The 22068-nt window shown below is 40.7% G+C and overlaps 1 protein-coding gene and 1 non-coding gene across 2 annotated transcripts in view; both read right to left on the reverse strand.

The window, feature by feature from the left end:
• The window catches only part of ARFIP1 (ARF interacting protein 1), a 1058373-nt gene that overhangs the window by 168363 nt on the left and 867942 nt on the right, over positions 1 to 22068 (reverse strand). The window lies entirely within an intron of this gene.
• TRNAG-CCC (transfer RNA glycine (anticodon CCC)) lies at positions 400 to 472 on the reverse strand. The gene has a single exon. It is a non-coding gene; the product is annotated as a tRNA-Gly (tRNA).

A 22068-nucleotide genomic window follows, 5' to 3' on the forward strand; every position in this document is an offset into this window, starting at 1 on the left:
TTTAAGAGAAAGGCCGCCCCCAACCTTGAAACAGTTGAAATGTCCACCCAGAGATGAATGGATAAACGGATTGTGGCGTGGCCATTTGGTGGGATACAACTCAGCAGTAAAAAGAAATGAATTACAGACATGTGTGGCAACATGGATAAATCTTAAAATAATTTCTCTGAGAGCAGCCAGACCACACCCACACCAAAAAGATCAATACTGTGTGAAAGCATTTATGTAAAACTCTAGACATGCAAACTAACCTGTAGTGAGAGCAGGTTAATGGGTCTTGGGAGGGACAGACAAGGGCAGGAGAGGGGATTACCAAGCGGGCACAAAGAAACTTTTGGGAGTGATAATTCTTGTTTTTTTTTAAGAATGATATACTTTTAATTTTATTATTATTTTTAATGGAGGCACTGGGGATTGAACCCAAGACCTCTTGCGCGGGAAGCACGCACTCTACCACTGAGCTACACCCTCCCCACCAAGTTCTCTATTTTGATTCTGGTGATGGTTTCCTGGATATATGTACATGTCAAAGTTGATTAAATTGTGCACTTTAAAATGTGCACCTTACCATGTATCAATTATACCTCAACGAAGTTGTTAGAGAGAGAAGCTGCTGGTCAGAATAACCCAGGGCCAGGAAAGAACAATGAGGAGAATGAACAACGGAGAGAGGCCTGAAGCCAGGGCGAGGCAGAAACCAGGGCAAGGTGAGTCCTGCACACTTGTCTCCGTGCCACTGGCTGCGGGAAGCTGGCTGCCCTGTTAGGGCCCCTCCCCAGGCTCAGCAGGCTGGAGGGGAACCCGCCTGGGACAGTCACCCAGCCCAGTTCATCTCGGGCACAAAGGATTCTTTTCAGAACCAGCGATCGGCTGGCTCCCAGGAACATGTGCTTTCCGTGTGGAGGGAACACACAGTCCCAAACTGGCTGAGAAATAGACCTCACTCATCAGAGTAACCAGGGACAGGGGGACCTGTCTGTTTTGAGCCATGCTTGGCTCTCTGTTTTCTAAGCCAGAGTCAGATGGCTTGCTGGTTGCAGACTAAGACCAGGACCGTGGCCCCATGGCACTTGGCACTGTGTGTGGGGAAGGGAGGGGTGGAGGGTAGCCTGGTTTGGGGACCTTCCCGAGTTGGTCATGTACTGACCGCACAGTAGGCAGGGCTGCCTTCAGTCACGTTCACCCTCAAGGTCATCCTAGGTGCCCAATGGCTTATGGTAACCGTGTTCAGCATCACTGGCTGCCACTTCCTACATGACCCCTGACTCTGACAGAGTCCCTCCCAGTTGGATTTAACCAATCACAAAGGCTGACCTTCTTTACCAGTGCCACCTCTGTCACTGAAGCAGCAGTACCAGTGTCCTCCAGGGCTGGAGGCTATGGGAACACCGCATTTATTTCCAGTGGTTCTGAGGTGACATTTCTCATACAGCAGTGGGAGGAGAGAAGCAGTGCCATGGCCCTTCGGGAAAGGCTGACTAAAGATGTGACATCACGGGCATTTACACTGTTTGCTTGGAGACAGTCCAACTCTGGTGTCATAGTTTTTAAATTAAGGTAGAGTTTACATATGGTAAAACTCAGCCTCAGTGTATAGTTCAGGGAATTTTGATAAATGTGTACAGTAGTGTAACCACCACCATAACTAAGATCTAGAACAGCTTCACCACTCCCATAATTCCCCCATGACTCTATGTCCTCAACGCCTCTCTCCACCACCCCTGCCCCAGTCCCTGACTATCACTGGTCTTTTTCTGTTCCTAAAGTTTTGCCTTTGCAGGAATCTCACAAAAATATCATACAAAAGGAAACATATTGACCTCTGAGTCTGGTACCTTTCGTTTAACGTAGGTTTTTGAGCATCGTCCTGGTTGTGGCTTGTATTAGTAGTTCCTTACTTTTCATTGCTAAGTAATATTCCATCATATGGATGTAGCACAGTTTGTTTATCCATTCCCAGTGGAAGGACATTTGGGTTGTTTTCAACTTTGGGTGGTTTTGAATAAGGCTACCATAGACACTCACATAAAATTTGTTATCTGAACACAGGTTTCTATTTCTGTTAGGAGCGGGATGGTTGGGTCATATGGTAAGATATGCATTCAACTTTGGAAGAAACTGGCAAACTGTTTTCCAAAGTTGTTGGACCACATCACATTCCCATCAGCACTGTATGAACACTCTACTTGCTTCACATTCTCACCGGCACTTGGTATTGTTAGTGTTGTTTTGTTTTTTTTAGCTATTCTAATGGGTGGTAGTATCTCAGTGTGGCTTTTTTCTTAAATTTTTTGAAGTGTAGTTGATTTACAATGTTAGTTCAAGTGTATAGCAGAGTGATTCAGTTATACATATACATATATATATATATACTTTTTTCAATTCTTTTCCATTATATGTTATTACAAGAAATTGAATATAGTTTCCTGTGTTATACAGTAGGTCCTTCCTTGTTATTTATCTATTTAATAGATAGCAATGTGTGTTTGTAAATCCCCAACCCCTAATTTATCCCTCCCCACCCTTTTCCCTTTGGTAACCATAGTATGTTTTCTATGTCTGTTAGTCTGTTTTTGGTTTATAAATAGAATTTGTATCATTTTTCTAAAGATTCTGCATGTAAGTGATATCATATGATATTTGCCTTTCTCTGTCTGACTTACTTCACTCAATATGATAAACTCTAGGTCCATCCATGTTGTTGTAAATGGCATTATTTCATTCTTTTTATGGCTGAGTAATATTCCATTGTATATATACACTACATCTTTATCCAGTCATCTGTTGATGGACATTTAGGTTGCTTCCATGTCTTGGCTTTTGTAAATAGTGCTGCTGTGAACAGCGGGGTGCATGTGTCTTTTTGAATTACAGTTTTCTCTGGATATATGCCCAGGAGTGGGATTGTTAGATCATATGGTAACTCTGTTTTTAGTTTTTTAAGGAACCTCCATGCTGTCCTCCATAGTAGCCGCACCAAATTATGTTCCCACCAACAGTGTAGGAGGGTTCCCTTTTCTCCACACCCTTTCCAGCACTTATTATTTGTAGACTTTTTAATGATAGCCATTCAGTGTGGCTTTAATTTGCATTCCTCTTATGACATATAATACTGAGCATCTTTTCATGTGCTTGTTTGTCATCCATCTAGCTTTTAAGTGACCCGTTCAAGCATTTTGCTGTAGCTTCATTCTTAGTTGCTGAGGTTGAGGCTCTCTACATGGTAGGGTTTTTCCCTCTTGTACCTGCCTACACAAGCTGTTTCAGAAACACAAAGTAAAACAGTGCACCTGAGAAACTGGTGGGGAGATGGGAAGTGGATAAGAAAGATCAGTGTAATGGTGTTTAGTTACAACGTCAAAAGGCAGAGTGAATGTGTTCCCAGTGGCTCTACAGGACGAAGGAGGACAAGAAGGGGAGAGGAGCCCTGGTTCTGTGACAGCTGGAGCAAAGCTAGTCTGCCCGAGATGAGAAACATTCTGCTGTTCTGGAAGACAATGCAGTGAGATGCTGCTTCCTTGGGCCTTTCTGGAGGAGAAGTAGGAGGCAGAGTGATGATATGTGTGGTTGGCAGTTTTAAACATGAAATGGGGAACTGCAAAGTTTGAGAATGTGGCTAGAAAGTGACTTTGTGCCTCGTGGTATTTAGCTTCTTGCCAAGGTTTCTAGAGCATCTTTCCAAGACTTCTCTTCCCCTTTGTGGATATGACATGACAGTTTTGCTTCTCTGCTGGAGCAGAGGCGTTCATACAATCACTGTATATCTTCCTCTTGACTTAGATTGGTCAAGAAATGTTCTCAATGTTATTTGTGCCGAGGACTAGGAATGTGAGGTACCATCAGGTTAACCATTTCCCTGCTGTCCTACCCTGTCCGATTTTGCGGGGCCTCGGTCTGAACAGACTATCTAAGTGCTGGGAGCGGAGGTGGGGAAGAAGCCCTGGGCAGCCTGCGACCTTGCCGAGGCGTGGACCGAAACGTGGATTTAACGCACGGTAGGAAGGCAGAGTGGGCCAGCAGCAGACGCCTCGCAAGCACATCTGTCCCAACAGATTGTTTCAAAGAGGAAACGATTCTGGGATACACTCCATCCAGCAAGAGGACCAAGGTAGCATGCAGAAGAAATACCTTCCGCCTGCCAGGTGGAGATGCAACGATGTGGCACCTCCCTCTTGGCCCGCGCTCCTAACCCGCGGGTACCTTTTGCCCACACTGCTGTTTTGCCATAACAGGATAGTTGAGGCTCGGGAGGAGTGTGGAGAATGCCAGAGGCCCATCCCAGATAGCAGACAATCACGCTTTAAGCAACCAGGACCCTGGCCAGGCCCCACAGACCTGGAAGGTCACTGGTTTGTTTCCCTCTGGAGGGTTTTAAGGGTGAAGCACCCAGGGGTTAAGGCCTGGGCCAGAAATTGCTTTCACTCTCCTGATCCTGTTCTGAAGATTTCTAAGTTTTTATGTCCTAGTTTCCAACATTTCTCTCTGCTTAGTGAATGGTTCCCCCTCACCACCCCCAACTTCCTGACCCTATCCTTTTTATAAACTCACATGAAAGAAGACACATTCCTTCCCTTTCTGGTTCCAAGACATTAGAGGTCAAAGGCGGTTCTGTTCTTGGCTATCCACTCCCTTTAACTGGGTGGGTGGACTGACCCAGAGCATCACTTGCATCCTGTTTCACTGAAGGATGATCTTTTCTGGAAGAGACCCAGACCTAAGGCATGGTCCTCAAGGGACTCTGGCTTCACACTGCAGAATCTTCCTTCTTCAGACCTGCATGGCTTTGGGTCCCCAGGGTACTGGGGTCTCGAGCAGGAGTCACTTGGGCAGAGAACTGCGAGAGAGTTTATTCCTCTGTAGAGGGCAAAAATCAATAGCTGCTCTTTGAAGCCCATGGCTGCAACATAAAAGTTTTTTTTTCATTGATTCCTGTAAGTATTTATTACGGCGTGCTTGCTGTTGTTATTAATCATTTAGATTTACGAGTTGGTGTATTCCATTCTTATGCACACCCCGCAGAGCCCAAGAATCCTGAAGAAATAATTATTACCCGTGTTCTGTTCTTGGATGCCCTCGAATAGCACTCTCACTATGCATGCAAAACGGGAGTCTGAGGGGAGATTTAGCAACTGCCTTGTTTTCTCCTTGAACCGGACATAGCTGGGAGGCTGGGTTTTTTTCTTTTTTTCTTTCTGCTCCCAAAGAACTCTTATTTTGGGTAACAAGAATAACATAGAGCTAAATATTTGATTAGGAGAACAAATACCAGGGACATGTAAAGGACTTAGGGTGGGGAGAGGAGAGGGAAATTTTAAGAATGGACAAGGAGAGCCTTCTTACATGAAATAATATATGCCCACGGAAGAGGCATCAGAAAATTCAGAAAAGCAAATTGAAGATCAGTCACCACCCACCACCCTCCCATTCTGAGTTAATCACTATAGACGCTCTGATGCACACTCCTGAGTGTGTCTGTTGGAGTGTATGTGCATTTGCATATGCATATATGTGTGTGTTTACATACAATTTTTTTTTTTACAAAAACGGCATTCCCTGCATGTTTTGTAACTTGCCTTAAAAAAAAATAAAATTTATCACGACAATCTTTTCCTGTCAATATGTACTAAATAAAACATCGTGAAATGAATACCACAATTTCCTAATTCCTTCCCTCTTTTGCATCAAACTAATCAGTTAATTAACAAGTCCTAAATGATTCCGTCACTAAAGTCCAGAAAAGAAATTTATGAACTAGAAAGAAATTATGTATAATACCATAGGCCGGGGAAACTAACCTCGTAGAGGAGGGGAAAGAACCAATATCTGATATGCTGAGGACCTCACCAAAATTAGGGGGAGTCTAAAAGAAATCAGGTAATGGATCTAAAATGATTTAATCTATGATGTCAAAGAAAAACAGACTTTGAAGCCGGATAGTCTAATTCTTAGGCAAGTTGCATAACCATTTTTTGAGCCTCAGTTTCTTAATCTATAAAATGGAAATACTTGTTTCTGTAGCAAAGAATAACTACAAACATAAAGTAAGTTATTAATAAAGAGACCCTGAAGAATGCCTGTCATAAAATAGAGTAGGTGCTCAAAATTTCTTAATTTCTGTGACATATAATATTGTACATCAACTCTACTTCAATTTTAAAAATATGATATTGTAAAATAAATACATAAATTAAAAAAAATTCTTTACCTTCCTTCTCTGCTTCTAGTTGTTGGGTTGTATTCTGGGACGGAGAGTGGGACCCCCTCCATTGTGAGCAGACACGTGCTACTTTGCTCTGGGGACACAGTGGCCAGCTATAAAGGTGGTCAGAAATTAGTGAGTTTCATGGAGATGATTTTTCATGTTAAATACAACTTCTATGGGTCTAAGGCCTTTATGAAATTTTTTTCCATTGCTAATCTAGTCGGTCGACATGCATGAGTGTGGTTTCCAGATCATAGCATCAGCACTGCCTGGGAACTTGTTAGAAATGCAAATTCTCAGACTTACTGAATCAGAAACTCTGCAAGTGGGCCCAGTGACCTGTGTGTTAACAAGCCTTGCAGGGGATTCCGATGTGTGCTAAAGGCTGAGAGCAACCAGTGTGGCGAGGGGTCTGGAAGCCAAGAACCACTAGCTCTAGAATATACTCTACCTCTCCAGTTCACTGTGAGACCTGGGGCAGGTCACTTCCCTTATTTACACCTCCATTTTCTCATCTGGAAAATGGGAAAATCATACCTCCTTGCAACCTCAAATGACTGTTTTACAAGCTGAATGAGTTTAGGAAAGTGAAAGGTATTCAAATAATATATTATATAAAGGGCAGGCATATTTATTATTCCCTGTAATTAGGTGGGGTGATGTATAAAGCATCTCTTTTGATGAAAATGGTTCTATATTTTTAAATTGACATATAGTCAGTTACAATGTCAGTTTCTGGTATACAGCATAATGTCCCAGTCATGCATGTACATATACATATTAATTTTCATATTCTTTTTCATTATAAGTTACTACAAGACATTGAATATAGTTGGTTCTATTTTTATTGACCAGGAATAGTCTGTGACCTCCATGGAAGAGCTCACTGGATGCCTTAACAACCCTCACGGCAGTTTCTCCTGCGGAACCTAAATCCCTTGTGTAGTGCCTTCAGCATCTCAAAGGTGTTCTGAGGATGATATCAACCAATGGGAAGGAAAGTCTTTGGGCAGAGTAAAAAGCACTTACACACAAGAGGTCCATTTGTTGTTTGTCCTCCTTTTTCAGCCCTTAGTGAAGATGGGGAATAGCAGGTCACCACCCTGTGGAGCAAACCCTTCATCTGCATGAAGAGTGCTATTAAGTTGTCCCTCATTTCCTTTCTTTTCAGGCTGAATACTTCTGGTTTTTCACCTCTGCTCAAAGGCCTCATTGTGCTCCCCTGAGTTATCTGTTTCTTTTCCCGAGCCCTTTCCATGTGCTAGAGCAATGGCCTCTCATGAAAGTGTTGTCCAGTCCCCTTGAGCTCTGGAGCTTAGAACATGCACAGAACACAGGTCACCAGCAGAGTTGTTGGGAGCATGACATTGAGGTTCCACCCATTTCCCTCCACGGACAAAGCACGACCCTGATGTCTCCGAGCCAGGCTGTGGCTCCAGCAATTCTCAAATACTTTCCAGTTTTACTCTAACTTACCTCGTCATTCATGTTTTATTTTTCATGTCCCTTTGTATGCCATCTTTTATTTGTGCATAATTCTCTTTTCTCTTCTCCCATCATCTTTGATTTCTCTAATAGAAAAATAATTGTAATATGTTTATATCTGCATAGAAGTTTAGAAAAAGAAAGTTTAGTGCAGAAAAAGATCGAATGGAGAAATGCCAGAATCTCAAAAGTGTTTTTTTGAGAGGAGGGTATAGCTCAGTGGTAAAGGACATGCTTAGCATGCATGAGGTCCTGGGATGAGGTCCTGGGTTTGATCCCAAGTACCTCCATTAAATAATAAGTAAAAAAGTAATAAATAAATAATAAAATTTTAAAAAGTGTTTTCCCTGGGGAGTGAGATCACAAGCTATTTCTTTTGTTCCTCTTGCTTCTCTGAATATTTAAATATTTCTATGATTGACATATCAATTGCTTAATTTAAAAAAATATAAAATAAAATTGGAAAACTAGCTCCCTGCATGGGTGCAGGACAACAAAAAGAACAGAAAATGCTTATATTAAGGAAGGTCTCACTGCCTCACTGAGTTTCCATTCCGGAAGGATACAAAGCTGTGCTTGGCTGTAGGGTGACTAACCGACCTGATCTGTCCAAGACCATCCCGGTTTTAGCACTGAAATAAGCAAGCAGGACAGCTGGTCACCTACCTGCAGCCGTCTTCTCCGCTGACCGCAGTGGCCGCCGCCGGGTCTCTGCAGGGCGCTCCTCTCACGTGTCTTGCTTTGCCACTGCTGGGGAGGCTCAGCTCAGCTGGCCTTGAAGACAAGAAGACGCCGCAGGAGCATCCGCTGTGTGGTTGGTTCGAGGGAGGCTGAGGGCAGATGTGATGAGGGCAGACCAGAGGGCAGATGTGAAGAGGCGACTGAACTGAGCCCCCTCCGGGAGGGGCAGTGTGGGCAAATCCTGTGGGACATCGTGGAAGCTGGAGGTTCAGTGCTGCAGAAGCCACTGAGAGTGTTTTGTCATAACGCTTCTGGAGAGGGTGAGGGCGGGGAGGAGCCGACCTGCCGGGCCTCCTTCCCTTGGACGTGAATTACCTGTGAACTTCTGTTAGCTTTATTTCTTCTTTTTGCCTTAAATATGTTATATTTACTAGACATCTGAGTTTATCAAGATTTCATTCGAAATCGGTGGTTCTCAATCCCAGCTGCACACAGTCGCTTGAAAAGCTTCTAAAATGCTCAGGCCCCTCCCTAGAACACTTAAAATGGTCTAATCTAAATTAGAAGGGACCCTAGGGAAAATATATATAATATACATATAAAATAATTTATGTATAATATATAAAATAATTACACACATATATAATATATTATCATTACATATAATATGTGAATTTATATAGTTTATATATAAGATAAAATAATTATACAGAATATATAATACCCAAAGAAATTTATACATAATATATTATTTCATACACTATGTGAATTTATATAAATAATTTATATATAATAATTACATATAATATATAATCATATGTAATTAATTTTAATATTATATAAAAATTCCTTTAGATATTATATATTGTATTAATTAAAATATTATGCATATCTATGAATTCCTAAGGAATTTATATGTGTAAATGTATAATATAACTACATATAATATATAAAGGAATTCACGTATAATTACATATAACATGTAATTTTATATGCACATATAATTAATGTATCATATATTAATTATTATATATTACATATAAATAATTATATAAAATAGAATTTCTTAGAAACTCATATATGTATAATATAATTACATATAATAAATGATATTAAAGGAATTTTACATATTATAATCAATATAATGTATACTATATTAGTTATATATGATTGTATATTGTATTTCATTATATTATATAGGCAAATTCATTTATATATGAATTTACCTATATATGTTATGATAACATATTATATATAAATTTCTCTAAACATTACATAATGTATGTAATTATAATAAATAATATATTGTGTCTAATTATAGTATATTGTCTTATATGTAATTATATACTATGTTATATATATATATATATATATATACACACGCAAATACCTTAGGTTCCTTTAGGCACCTCCCTTAGGCCCTTCTCTATTCCCTCTCTGCTCTCATTCTCTTGAGTTGCGATACCACCACAAAGCCCTATCGATATATGTATATATCGTCTTCTCAGGGGAGTCTAGCTGTGCTTGGGAATCATCGGCTCAGACACTGAATATGAGTGATAAGGGGACGGCGTGTGTCCAGGAAGCTGACTGAAGGACACCTGGGGCAGTGAGTCAGCAGGTCCCATCAGCAGAGTGGATAAGGGCAGACTGGCAGTCAGGGGTGCAGGGGAGGACTCTGTAAAAAAATGAAGTTCAGGGAAATGAAGAGTGGACCAGGGGCCTACAATCTGGTCCTTTAATGGTCAGGACTCCAGAGGTCTTCCTCCAAATGAACAGGAAGCGCCTTACCTTGTAGGCGCTGCTGATTCAATGAGCGGGCAGTGGTGCGGACCATGGGCCCCTGGAGTCCAGTGCACTAAGTTAAAGGATCAAGCAAGCGCCAATGTTAGAGAGGGGCTGAAAGTGAACCGGAGAGGGAAACCGGCTCGTACACCTGCCCAAGGTCGAGCTAAAGGACTGCCCCATTCTTGGTGAGAGAGCAAAGTACCAGATCAGCCTGGCCAGGGTCACTCTTCGAGTGGTGCTTAGAGGAGGTGTTGACCACTGTGGTTTGCTTTTCACTGCCAGGCCCAGCCTCCGTGGGGGCCAAGCTGTGCCCGTCCAGAGCAGCCGCACTGATGGGGCGCTGCTTAGCTGGAGGATGTTGTGATTGCAACGGGTGTTTAGACAATGGAAGGGACATCAAGGGTTTCAGCATCAGCCTGTGCTTTCCCATGCTGGAAAATCCGGGATTCAGATGGCATTATTTGAGGATCAGATGTGTCTTGCTAGGGCAGGTACGTGCAGATCTGCTGGAGAAAAGAAATGAGCTGCACATGTGCTTGCTTCATCTTTTCCTAAATGTTCATAGCCTGGCTGTTGGGGCTATGAGCAGCAAATGTGAGGCCGAGAGCAGGAGGCCTCTCTGACCCTCAGCTCTCAGCCCAGAGGCTCTGTTCAAAGCTATAGTTGTCCAACAGAGTCACCTAAAGGCTTCTTAAAAATACAGACGCCAGGTCCCCAGCCCTAGGGATTCCGATCAGTTAGTCTGAGGTGGCATCCGAGATCTGAACATTATTTAAATATTCTCCAGGTGATTCTAAAGCATAGCCAGGGTGAGAACCACTGATTTTAGCTTTGGCCGTGCAACCAAATAGGTGGTCAGTTGGGAAGGGGATGAAGGGGGAGGGTAACGGGGATCAGAGGACCGCTAACCCTGGAATTGGTCCACGTGCTGGTTTTTATTTTGCCCTTTTTGCCTATTGATCTTTTTCAGTGGTACAATTAATTCTTCGTGTTTTACAGCGTCTGTTTTCCTTTGAGGTCCTCAGATTTTGGCTGCATCAGAATCACCAGGAGAGCTTGTTAAAGTGGAGGCTGGGCCCCACCCCCAGAGTTTCTGATTCAGTGGCCCTGGGGTGGGGGTGGGGGGCAGGCCTTTGCCTCCCTAACAAGCTCCCAGGTGATGCTGCTGCTGCCTTCCAAGAACCATACTTTGAGAACTGCTGGTCCTAACTTATTTTATCATTTTATCCTTTCAGTATTTTAGTTTTCCAGGTTTAATGTTTCAGTGAGATCTTAATTTTCCTCAGCTTTTGTTTTCCTCTCCTCATTAAATTATGGTATATTTAATCTTTCATCTTAGTTAACCTTTTATCTAGATTTTTCTTACCACCTTTAATTCTAATTTATACTCTTTTATTTTATCAGTATTTTTTTATTTGCCCTTTTGACACATTAGTTACCCACTCAGAGTGAGTCATCTTCTGCACACCCCTTTTCTGGTAACCAGACCCTTATTAGGTTGAGGCTTTGGGAAGTCATGTGCTTTGTGGGCCCCTTTAAAGGTTTTTTTTCAGCGTTATTGAGATATAATTGACAAAAAAAATTGTCACTTAACTAATTGATACTTAAAGTGTACTTTGTGATGGTTTGATATACATATACATCGTGAAAATATTCCCATCTGGTTAATTATCATATCCATCATTTTATGTATTTATCGTGTGTGTGTGTGAGAGAGAGAGAACATTTAACTTCTCTTCTCTTGGAAACTTCAGTTATACAGTATTGTGTAATCGGAGCTGACTTTGGATTAGGCTAAACCAATAAAGGTAATTCTATTTTCCCTGCCAGTGACTAGTACAAAAATGGTAATGAAACGTGCAGGAAAGCCTGCTGGTGGGTCTCTGGGAACGCTGTCCTTGTTAACAGCTCTCAGGAATATTCTCTGTGCCAGACTTCAGACTGCTGCGTGAGGTTTCAGCCTTGGCGGAGGAAGAGCCATCTGGCATCTATGAGGGAACAAGCCTCAGGACCACTGTCAATACCTTGAAGATAGCTGACCTCAAAGGTGGGATGAATCCAAGTCCTTTCTTGATGATGTCCTTGGGCCACCAAACCAACAAACCCTGGATCTGTCTTCTTTCTGGACTTCCTGTTATGTGAGCTTCTCTTTGTTTAAGCCATTTAAGTTAGGTCTTCTGTTTGTTGAAGCCAAAAGCATCCTAAATGATACATATTATTTTAGCCATCTTAAAATTACTATATTTTTATTTGTCTGTGGGTATGTGTGTATATCTCATAAATTTCCTGAGACTGGGAATTGTTTTTTTTTCTGTATTTAAAAAAATATTTTTTAAGAGTAGTTTTAGGTTCACAACAAAATTAAGAAGGTACAGAGCTTTCCCATACACTCCCTGCCCCATACATGTATAGCCCCCCAGAAAAGTCCCCCACCAGAGTGGTACATTTGTTACAACTGAGGAACCTACATTGATACATCATTATCACCCAAAGACCACGGTTTACATTAGGGTTCACTCTTGGTGGTGTACATTTTATGGAGTTAGACAAATGTATAATGATGTGAGTCCACCATGATAATATCATGCAAAGCAGTTTCACTGACTTAAAAATCCTCTCTGCTCTGCCTGTTCATCCCTCCCCGACCCAGTCCTTGGCCACTACCAATTTTTTTTACTGTCTCCATAGTTTTGCCTTTTCCAGAATGCCGTATAGTTGGAATCAGACAGTACTTATAGCCTTTTCAGATTGGCTCCTTTCACTTATTAATATGCATTTAAGATTTCTCCATATTTTTTCATGACTTGCGAGCTCATTTCTTTTTAGTTCCAAATAATCCATTGTCTGGATGTATCATAGTTTATTTATCCATTCACCAGCTGAAGGACATCTTGGTTGCTTCCAAGATTTGGCAATTATGAATAAAGCTGCCAGAAATATCCAGTGCAGGTTTTTGTGTGGACGTAAAATTTTCAGCTCTTCTGGGTAAATACCAAGAAGCATGATTGATGAGTCCTTTGGTAAGAGTTTGTTTCATTTTGTAAGAAACTGGCAAACTGTCTTCCAAAGTGGCTGTACCATTTTGTGTTCCCACCAGCAATAAATGAAAATTCCAGTTGCTCCACATCCTCGCCAGCATTTGGCGCTGTCAGTGTTCTGGATTTTGGCCATTCTAATAGGTGTATAGTGGTATCTCATTGTTGTCTTAATTTCCATTTCCCTGATAACATATGATGTGGCACATCATTTCACATGCTTATTTGCCATCTGTGTATCTTCTTTGGTGAGGTGTCTGTTAAGATCTTCGGCCCACTTTTTAATTGAATTGTTTGTTTTCTTATGGTTGAGTTTTATGGGTTCTTCGTATGTTTTGGATAGCTGTTCTTTATCAGATGTGTCTTTTGCAAGTATTTCCTCTCAGTCTGGGTCTTGTTTTCTAATTCTCTTGGTATTGTCTTTCAGAATCATGATATTTCACATGGAGTTTTTTCTAAGCTCTTGAATAAAATATTGTTTGAGGGACAAATGAATTACTTACTTCCATAAATGTTAAGACTCACTTTGTGTCTAGCTTATGCTAATTACTGGGAACTCTAGGATGAAAATAAGCATAGAGCACTTTTCATTGTTCAAAACAAAACCAGGACATCTGACCGCCTTAAGAGAAAGGATGCGTGTGGACGGATGCTCACAGCTCTGGTCCAACCTCTCCTTGCCTCCAGCTTGTCTGCCCCACGCGGTCTCTCTCACAGGCCTCTCTTTCTATGCTTGTGAATTCTGCCTTCTCCTTTCACTCCCGACTGGCCAAAGAGCTACAGGTCCTTTAGTCCTGATTTCAGAGGGACAGATTTTGATTAGTTTATTGTCATCTTTATAGGGCAAAAGCCCACAGGCCCTCTCCCTAGTGGATCACTGCACAATGTTGGATCCAGTGCCCTTTTGAGTCCAACTGATGCCAACTTCAAGACAATACAATATCCTGATGCGTCTTCACTGAAACTGTAAGAGGAAGTTGGGAATTGAAAGGCACAGTGACTTGCATGTTTAAAAGGATGATTTAGAAAGTAACTCTAGAACCAGGATCTTCAGTCATAATACCATCTCTGTGCCACTTGTACTTCCGTGTCCTGGAGAGCTCCGAATGAGTGACACACACTGATTTCCACTGCCTCAAATTTAAAGAATGAAGTAAATTAGAATCAAAGTTTCTCCTTTAGAATCAGAAATGATTCTTAACCTGTTTTGAGGAAAAGAAGTGAAAACTAAGTTATTAGGGCTGAAATAAAAATGTGCTCTATAGGAACAAATAATACACAATGTTATAATTTCTAAATGGCTAAGAATATTTAGAAATAATAAATTAACCAGGTAAGATAAAACCAGTTAATGAGGTAATGCCGTAGAGTTTTTTTTTTAAGTCAAATAATCTTCTACATGTAAATATATTCCCCAAGTAAGCAAGAGGTTATCACATTGACATCAACTTCACCAAGAATAAAAAGAATTACCTGGAGGATAGATTAGGTTCATGTACTTACATAAATGGAAAATTTTAATTTTTATTAATTTTTATTTCTTTCATTTTTCAGTTTTATTAGGTAAAATTGATACAATTTGACTACTCATATACAATATATTGCATGTAAATCCGAATATACAATATACTGGACATATTTTTTAAAATTTACATATATATTATATTCATTGTTTCTAAGAAAAGTTTAGAGCTTTAGCTTTTTGAACTTGCATAGTTATCAAAGGAATAAAGCCAACCACAAAGTAAGAATCAACAGAATGCAGTAATCCAATCATAAAGGACAGTCAAATGTGCTTACACATATTCAAGAAATCAGTCATCTAAGTTATAAATAATAAGTAATTCATTTGTGTCTTTTTTTTTTAGATTCCACAGATAAGTTATATCACATTTTTCTTTCTGTTTCTGGCTTACTTAACTTAGAATGACAATCTCCAGGCCCATCCATGTTGCTGCAAATGGCATTATTTTATTCTCTTTTATGGCTGAGTAGTATTCTGTTGTGTGTACGTGTACACACACATACACACATCTTCTTTATCCAGTCATCTGTTGATGGACATTTAGGTTGCTTCCATGTCTTGGCTGTTGTAAATAGTGCTGCTATGAACACTGGGGTGCATGCATCTTTTTGAATTATATTTTTCTCCAAATATATGCCCAGAAGTAGGATTGCTGGATCATATGGTAAGTCTATTTTCATTTTTTTAAGGAACCTCCATACTGTCCTCCATAGTGGCTGCACCAATTTACATTCAGAAAATTTTAATTTTTAGACAGGAAAACACAAGTGTGATTTCAGAATTATTCTTTGGGAAAGTGATAATTTATCTTTATTAATTTGAAAAAAATACCTCTGGAAAGAAATAGTGGGCAACACTTTTATTTTCTGCCATTAGCTTATTTGCGTCTTCTAATGTTTCTACAGTGAGCATGAATCACCTGAGAAATATTAAAATGTCATATTAAAATATGAATTGTAAGAGGAAAAGACAGCAACTTACTTGCTGTAGTACCCAGCATGGTGCTGTAAGTAAATTAGGGCTTTCCTTTTTAAAGCCTTTGAGGGCGATGATCTCCATTCCAGAGTCAGCAAGTGTAAATGACACCAGCTACCCTAGGAACACACAGTAGCCTATTTCGGTTGATTTGAATTTAGAATTGTAGTAATAAACCTATTTGGGTTAGTGTCAGATGATGGCTGGTCATGTGAGTGTTTGTGCTATGACTTCACCACGATGTACTTCACGAGGCACCCACATGGGCAGCCGTGTGAGATGCTATTTTCATCCGCCTCCAACCTCTCAGTAAATTGTTTCACCCAGATTGTAGCAAAGTACCCGGTCCTCGGTGAAAACCCACCAGCATCAAGTGCAATGCTTTTATTTTATTTTTATTTTTTAAAACGATGTATCTTATTTTTTTAAATTTATTTATTTATTTTTTAAATCAGTCTTTTTTTTAGGGAGGGCAGATAATTAGGTTTTTATTTAATTTATTATTTTTTTAATGGAGGTACTGAGGATTGAACCCAGTTCCCTTCTCAATCTCCAGGCCCTTGTCCCTGCTTCTTCTCCAACCGTATTGCCCACCAGACATCTCTTTACAGGCCCCACTTTGTAACCATGTGAGACTGCCTTTCCCTGAGCAAGGCAAGCACTTGCAGATCTCTATATATCAAAAATCCCTCCTGCAGGTGTACAGCAAAGGTGACCAAGAGCCGCCATCAAGGAGAAAACTCTGCAGCTATTTCACTGACACTTGAATAATTTTCCATCGGTTTCTTCCAATCACTCCATCTTAGAATTGGGGCCCTCCTACTTTGTGTTTCAGTGGAACCCCCTTTTCTGGAGTTTAGCACGTCTTCACTCAGACATTTGGTTCAAAGGGGTGTGTTTTCGTCACGTGGGTTCCACGAGAATCAGCAGAGCATGGAGCCGGGACCCAGGACTTGGATTCCAAGCCGTGTGGCCTTGGCTCAGTCCCTGGACTTCTGCTTCCTCAGCTGCCCCAGGGAAATAAGGATGCCTGCCTGCCTCCCTACCTCAGGCTTTGGGATGAGGAGCAAATGGCTGTAAAAACACCTTGTAAACTATAAAGCACAACTGGTGGGAGGTGTTAACGTTTCAATAAATTTCACTTTTCACTTTAGCACAGGATTCTCAGTATCAGTGCTATTGACATTTAGGGTGGCTGGATAATTCTTTGTTGGTGGAGGGAGGGGCTGGCTTGTGTGTGGCAGAATGTCTACCCACTAGATGCCACTAGCACTACCAGGTCACGACAACCAAAAATGTCTCTAGACGTTTCCAAATGTCCCTGGGGAGAAACATGCCCCTGGTGAGAGCCTCTGCTTTAGTCTGAGCTTAGAACTGTATTCCAGTCACCATTCCCTGTCTTCTCTCCAACTCTTCCCTCTAGCCCCATTCACAGGCTTTTCTGGTCACCGAATAAGCAAGGCTTTTTAAAGTTCCATGTCTGATGCCTTTCCCCACTCTCAGCCCACCTTTTATAAAAGATGTTTTTGCAGCCATCCATGTGCAGACTTAGTAGCGTCTCTGGATTCTGTCCACAGAAGCTGCTAGAAGAAAACTTCATTTCCTGGGCATTGAACTCAAAAACACTTCCTCTTTTCTAACTCCTCCTGCCATCTTTGCTGACTAGAGACTCCTATTCTGATATACAATTTCTCTTAAAAACTCAAGCTTTCCCATTGAGTTGTCTGTCTTCTCTGCAGGCATCACCAACCTACCTGGCCTGAAAGGCATTCCATAATTGTAGATCTCTTTTTCCCAACATCTTTTTGTTTCTGTTTTTTCATATAAAGAAGGTAATACACATATTACGTTTTTCCCAGTAGCATCGAAGTGCATTAAAGGAGATCTTTACTTCCCCTCCTCCTCCTCACCCCCCACCCCCATTCCAACCCAGTTTTCACTGTCCCTCTCCAGAGGTAGCTTTTCATTCCTGGAGCCTGTCCTGCCAGTTTTCCACACAGATGCAAGCACATTTTTTTTCTCACTGCTTTTTCAGCATGCTAATGTTTGTATGTGAAAACAGTGAGTTTTCTCTTACTCTGTTCCTGGCCAGAATAATTCTCCATCCTTAAAGACGGTCAAAGAAGAGGTTTTTTATTTTTATTTAAATAAATTTTTTTCACTGAAGTATAGTCAGTTTACAATGTTGTGTCAATTTCTGGTGTACAGTATAATGTTTCAGTCAAATATGTACATACATATATATATATATATATTCGTTTTCATAGTCTTTTCTATTATAGGTTACTAAAAGATATTGAATAGCGTTCCCTGTGCTATACAATAGGACCTTGTTGTTTATCTATTTTATATATAATAGTTAGTATCTGCAAATCTTGAACTCCCAATTTATCCCTTCCCACCCCCTTTCCCCCAGGTAACCATAAGTTTGTTTTCTATGTCTGAGTCTGTTTCTGTTTTGTAAATAAGTTCACTTGTGTCTTCTTTTTTTAAGATTCCACATATGAATGATATTATATGGTATTTTTCTTTCTGTTTCTGGCTAACTTCACTTAGAATGACAATCTCCAGGTCCATCCATGTTGCTGCAAATGGCATTATTTTATTCTTTTTTATGGCTGAGTAGTATTTATTTTATATATATATATATATATATATATATATATATATATATATATATATATATACCACAACTTCTTTATTCATTCATCTGTCAGTGGACATTTAGGCTATTTCCATGTCCTGGATATTGTAAATAGTGCTGCTATAAAAATTCTGGTGCATGTATTTTTTCAAATTAGATTTCCTTCCAGATATATGCCCACGAATGAGATTGCTGGATCATATGGTAAGTCTATTTTTAGTTTTTAAAGGAATCTCCATACTGTTTTCCATAATGGCTGCATCAAATTACTTTCCCACCAACAGCACAGGAGGGTTCCCTTTTTGAGAAGGTTTTTAGTAGTGTTCTGCAGCTATCGAAAACAGACTCCCCCAAATACAATAATAACAATAAAACAAGGCAAAAAAAGAAAAAGAAAATGCACTTCCCTCCTGCCAAAGCCCCACCAGAGTGCCATGTGCACCCCAACAAGGCAGGGAGAATCTCCCCTCTGCAGGTATTCATACACCAACCCATCCATTCCACTGTATTTGATGATGATTATTATTATTTTATGATCATAGTGTTTTATTGTTTATCACAGTATAAGGCCCTTTTTTAAAAATACATTTTTTTTTAAAGAAAAAGGACCCATAAGTGAACACATTGATAATTATCTAGTATCAGAATGACACACACTGTCCAAAATCATTTCCTAACTCCTTTCTGAGCCTTTCACCACTGGGGAATACTTCAGTTTTGTGACTTTAAGAATGGTGAGAATTTCATATGATTCCCTATTGTTAGCATATTCTTGCTGTTTTAAATCAATTATCTTACTTATTAGGTTTTTGGAGAAGGATAATTTTTTTTTTTTTTAAAGAAGGAACGTGTTTTGCAAAGGACCCTCAAGAGAGAGGTTGGACAGGTTTATGCAACGGCAAAAAATAACTCCACCAGCGGAGGAGAATACAGGCAGGGTGTGACTGGGGCTCATTCCAGTGACTGTTCTCCTTTGAAAGGGCTCACGGATTAAATTCCTACCCGGGAGACGGTAAGACTGATTTTGTTTCTGATTCAGTAACTTGTGACGATTTACAAACGCAGGTGTCCATGTGCAAAGAAGAGATTTTTTTTTCAAATCCCATTTGAATAAGGACCATTTTTAGATTCTTTCTCGAATTCTTTTGTTCATTCAACATGCATTAATTGGTTTTAGGCTCGTGGGGCAGAGTTTTGAGGAGGAGGAATTCGTAAAGTTGACTCCGACAAGAATTCTGCTCTCTGGAAACACGTGGTCATTTAGGGCAGGAAGAGACCAGCTAAATTTTATACTCCAAATATAATGTGATAAAGGCCGTGAGGACAGCTAAGATGCTGCAGATGCTACCAAGATACTTCATCTCCAATCAACACTGCCATGAACAGTGTTTCCAGCACAACTTCCAGGGACCGAGAAATCCAGGAAGGCCATGGGTGATTGCGCAGCATGACTCAATCACATATGTATTTGCTGGCTCTGGACTGAACGCTGGTGCCTGCAGGTTGGGGGAGGAAGATGACAGTGGTCAGTTAAGTGTGAACAGCCCTATCTTCACGAGCCTTATCTCAACTGTCAACAGGATGGTGTGACTGCCAAAGCTTTGCCAAAATCAGCTCTTCTTTTCTTTTTAAAATTATTTATTTATATATTGGGGTTTTTTTGAGGGGAGAGGTAATTAGGTTTATTTATTTATTTTCATGGAAGTACTGGGGATTGAACCCAGGACCTCATGCATTCCAAGCACGGGCCCTGCCTCTGAACTCCACTGAACTATACCCTCCCCCCTTTATTTTCTTCTCTGACTTTTTTTCTTCAGGTTTGCAATTTGTGGATGAAGACTCTTAAGAGAGATACTAGCCAGCTATTGCTGCACTGATGCTATGTAAAAAAACCCAGCCCTCTCCCCATAGTTTATAATCATAACAGTTTATGTTCACGCTCGCTCGTAGGTCTGTCGGTCAGCTGAGAACTGGCTGATCCAGGCTGAGCTGGGCTGGATTCCAGGTTGCTGATCTGGTTGAGATCTGCTTCACATTATGGGGCTCGTGATCTCAGATCACAGAAATGTCAGATCCCAGGAACACAAGGTGGCGAGCCAGGCTGTGAGATGGCTCTTATAGACCTTTACCCACACTGTCTCTTCCACCCATATTTTTTTCGGTTAGAGCAAGTCCTACATGGCCTGGCCCAAGACCAGTAAGGCAGGGGAGTACATGCTGCCTATGTGAGTGGAAGAAAGTGCCAAATCACAGGGCATGGGTGTAATTCATGTCCTTCAGAGAAAGCAGAAAGAACTGGGAATGATGATCTAATCTACTATAAGGGATGTCATTTTTCATGAAAAGAAAACCTCCCAATGAGATATATAAGTAATGGACCTCTTCTGTGTAGTGGAGTTGCTGCTGACCTATGGGTACTGAGAAACCAGTGACAAAGTCCCTGTGTGGTTGGAGCTGGAATGATCATCACTGTAGATTTGAAGAGTTTTTCGTTCCTGGCTTCAGATAAGCTCTGCGCCTGCTGCTTCACAGCGAAGGAAACACTTCATCTTTCTTCTCTGTGTACTTGCCTGTTTATTTCCTTCCTCCTGCCCCAATTCCACAACTGTCACGCTTCTCCAGCCCCTACATTAATGGCTGCCCCATTTCAACTCCATCCTACTCAGCTGTTTGGCAATTCTGGAAGTCCTCCACCAGGGCTCACCGTGGCTGGAAAGACCTGCCTACATTTCTGGATCTCAGCCATGAAGGATGGGCTTGAGGACCAGGCTGCGTGGTTTGTAACAGTTCCTGTCTTTAGAAGCTGAGGTCTGCAATATCATATGATGTCTCTTATATGTGGAATCTAAAAAAAATATATACAGATTTTATTTACAAACCAGAAGTAGACTCATGGACATAGAAAACAAACTGGTTACCAGGGGGAAAAGGGGGTGGGGAGGGATAAATTGGGATTCTGAGATTTACAGATACTAACTACTATATATAAAATAGATAAACAACAAGGACCTATTGTATAGCACAGGGAACTATATTCAGTTTCTTGCAATGAGCTGTAATGGAAAAGAATCTGAAAAAAATACATATATATGTATGTATGTATATGTATAACTGAATTGCTTTGCTGTGCACCTAGAATTAACATTGTAAATTGACTACACTTCAATAAAAAATAAGAATTTAAGTAATTTTAAAAAGAAGCTGATTAAAAAATTTTAGAAGGCTGGTCTCCACTGAAAACTTTGAAATGAACTTGTCCCCACAAGAATCTCATAGGCTCATAGAATACGAGCTCTGGGGCTTTGCAGAGCATCTAGTCAGCCTGCTGTTTCACAGATAAAGCAACCAAGTGCAGAGAATCTTGTTCATGAAAGAACTAAGACCAGGGCCTTGGACTCGCGATTCTCAATCCAGGGGACCCGCAGTGTCTCACCACATTCACCCTTCCCCCAGGGGAGTCAGTTTCATTGTTACTGAAATTATTGTGAACATGTGTGGCAGGATACTAGACGAAAGCCTAAAAATAGGTGGATTTGGGGGCTGTGGACCCTGTTTACATACCCATCTAAAGACCCCTTAACTAACAAATCAGGCTACTCTTTGGTCTAGGAAAAGGAGGACTCAATTAAATGCAAAGAGAAATATAAAGAGTTTAATTCTTTGCTTTTGATCTCCTAAGGGCCCAAGGACCCGAGTTACATTTTAGAGACGACCCCACCCCTCCATCAACTCT

Source organism: Camelus bactrianus, chromosome 2 (assembly GCF_048773025.1).
Source record: "Camelus bactrianus isolate YW-2024 breed Bactrian camel chromosome 2, ASM4877302v1, whole genome shotgun sequence".
Lineage (NCBI taxonomy): Eukaryota > Metazoa > Chordata > Mammalia > Artiodactyla > Camelidae > Camelus > Camelus bactrianus.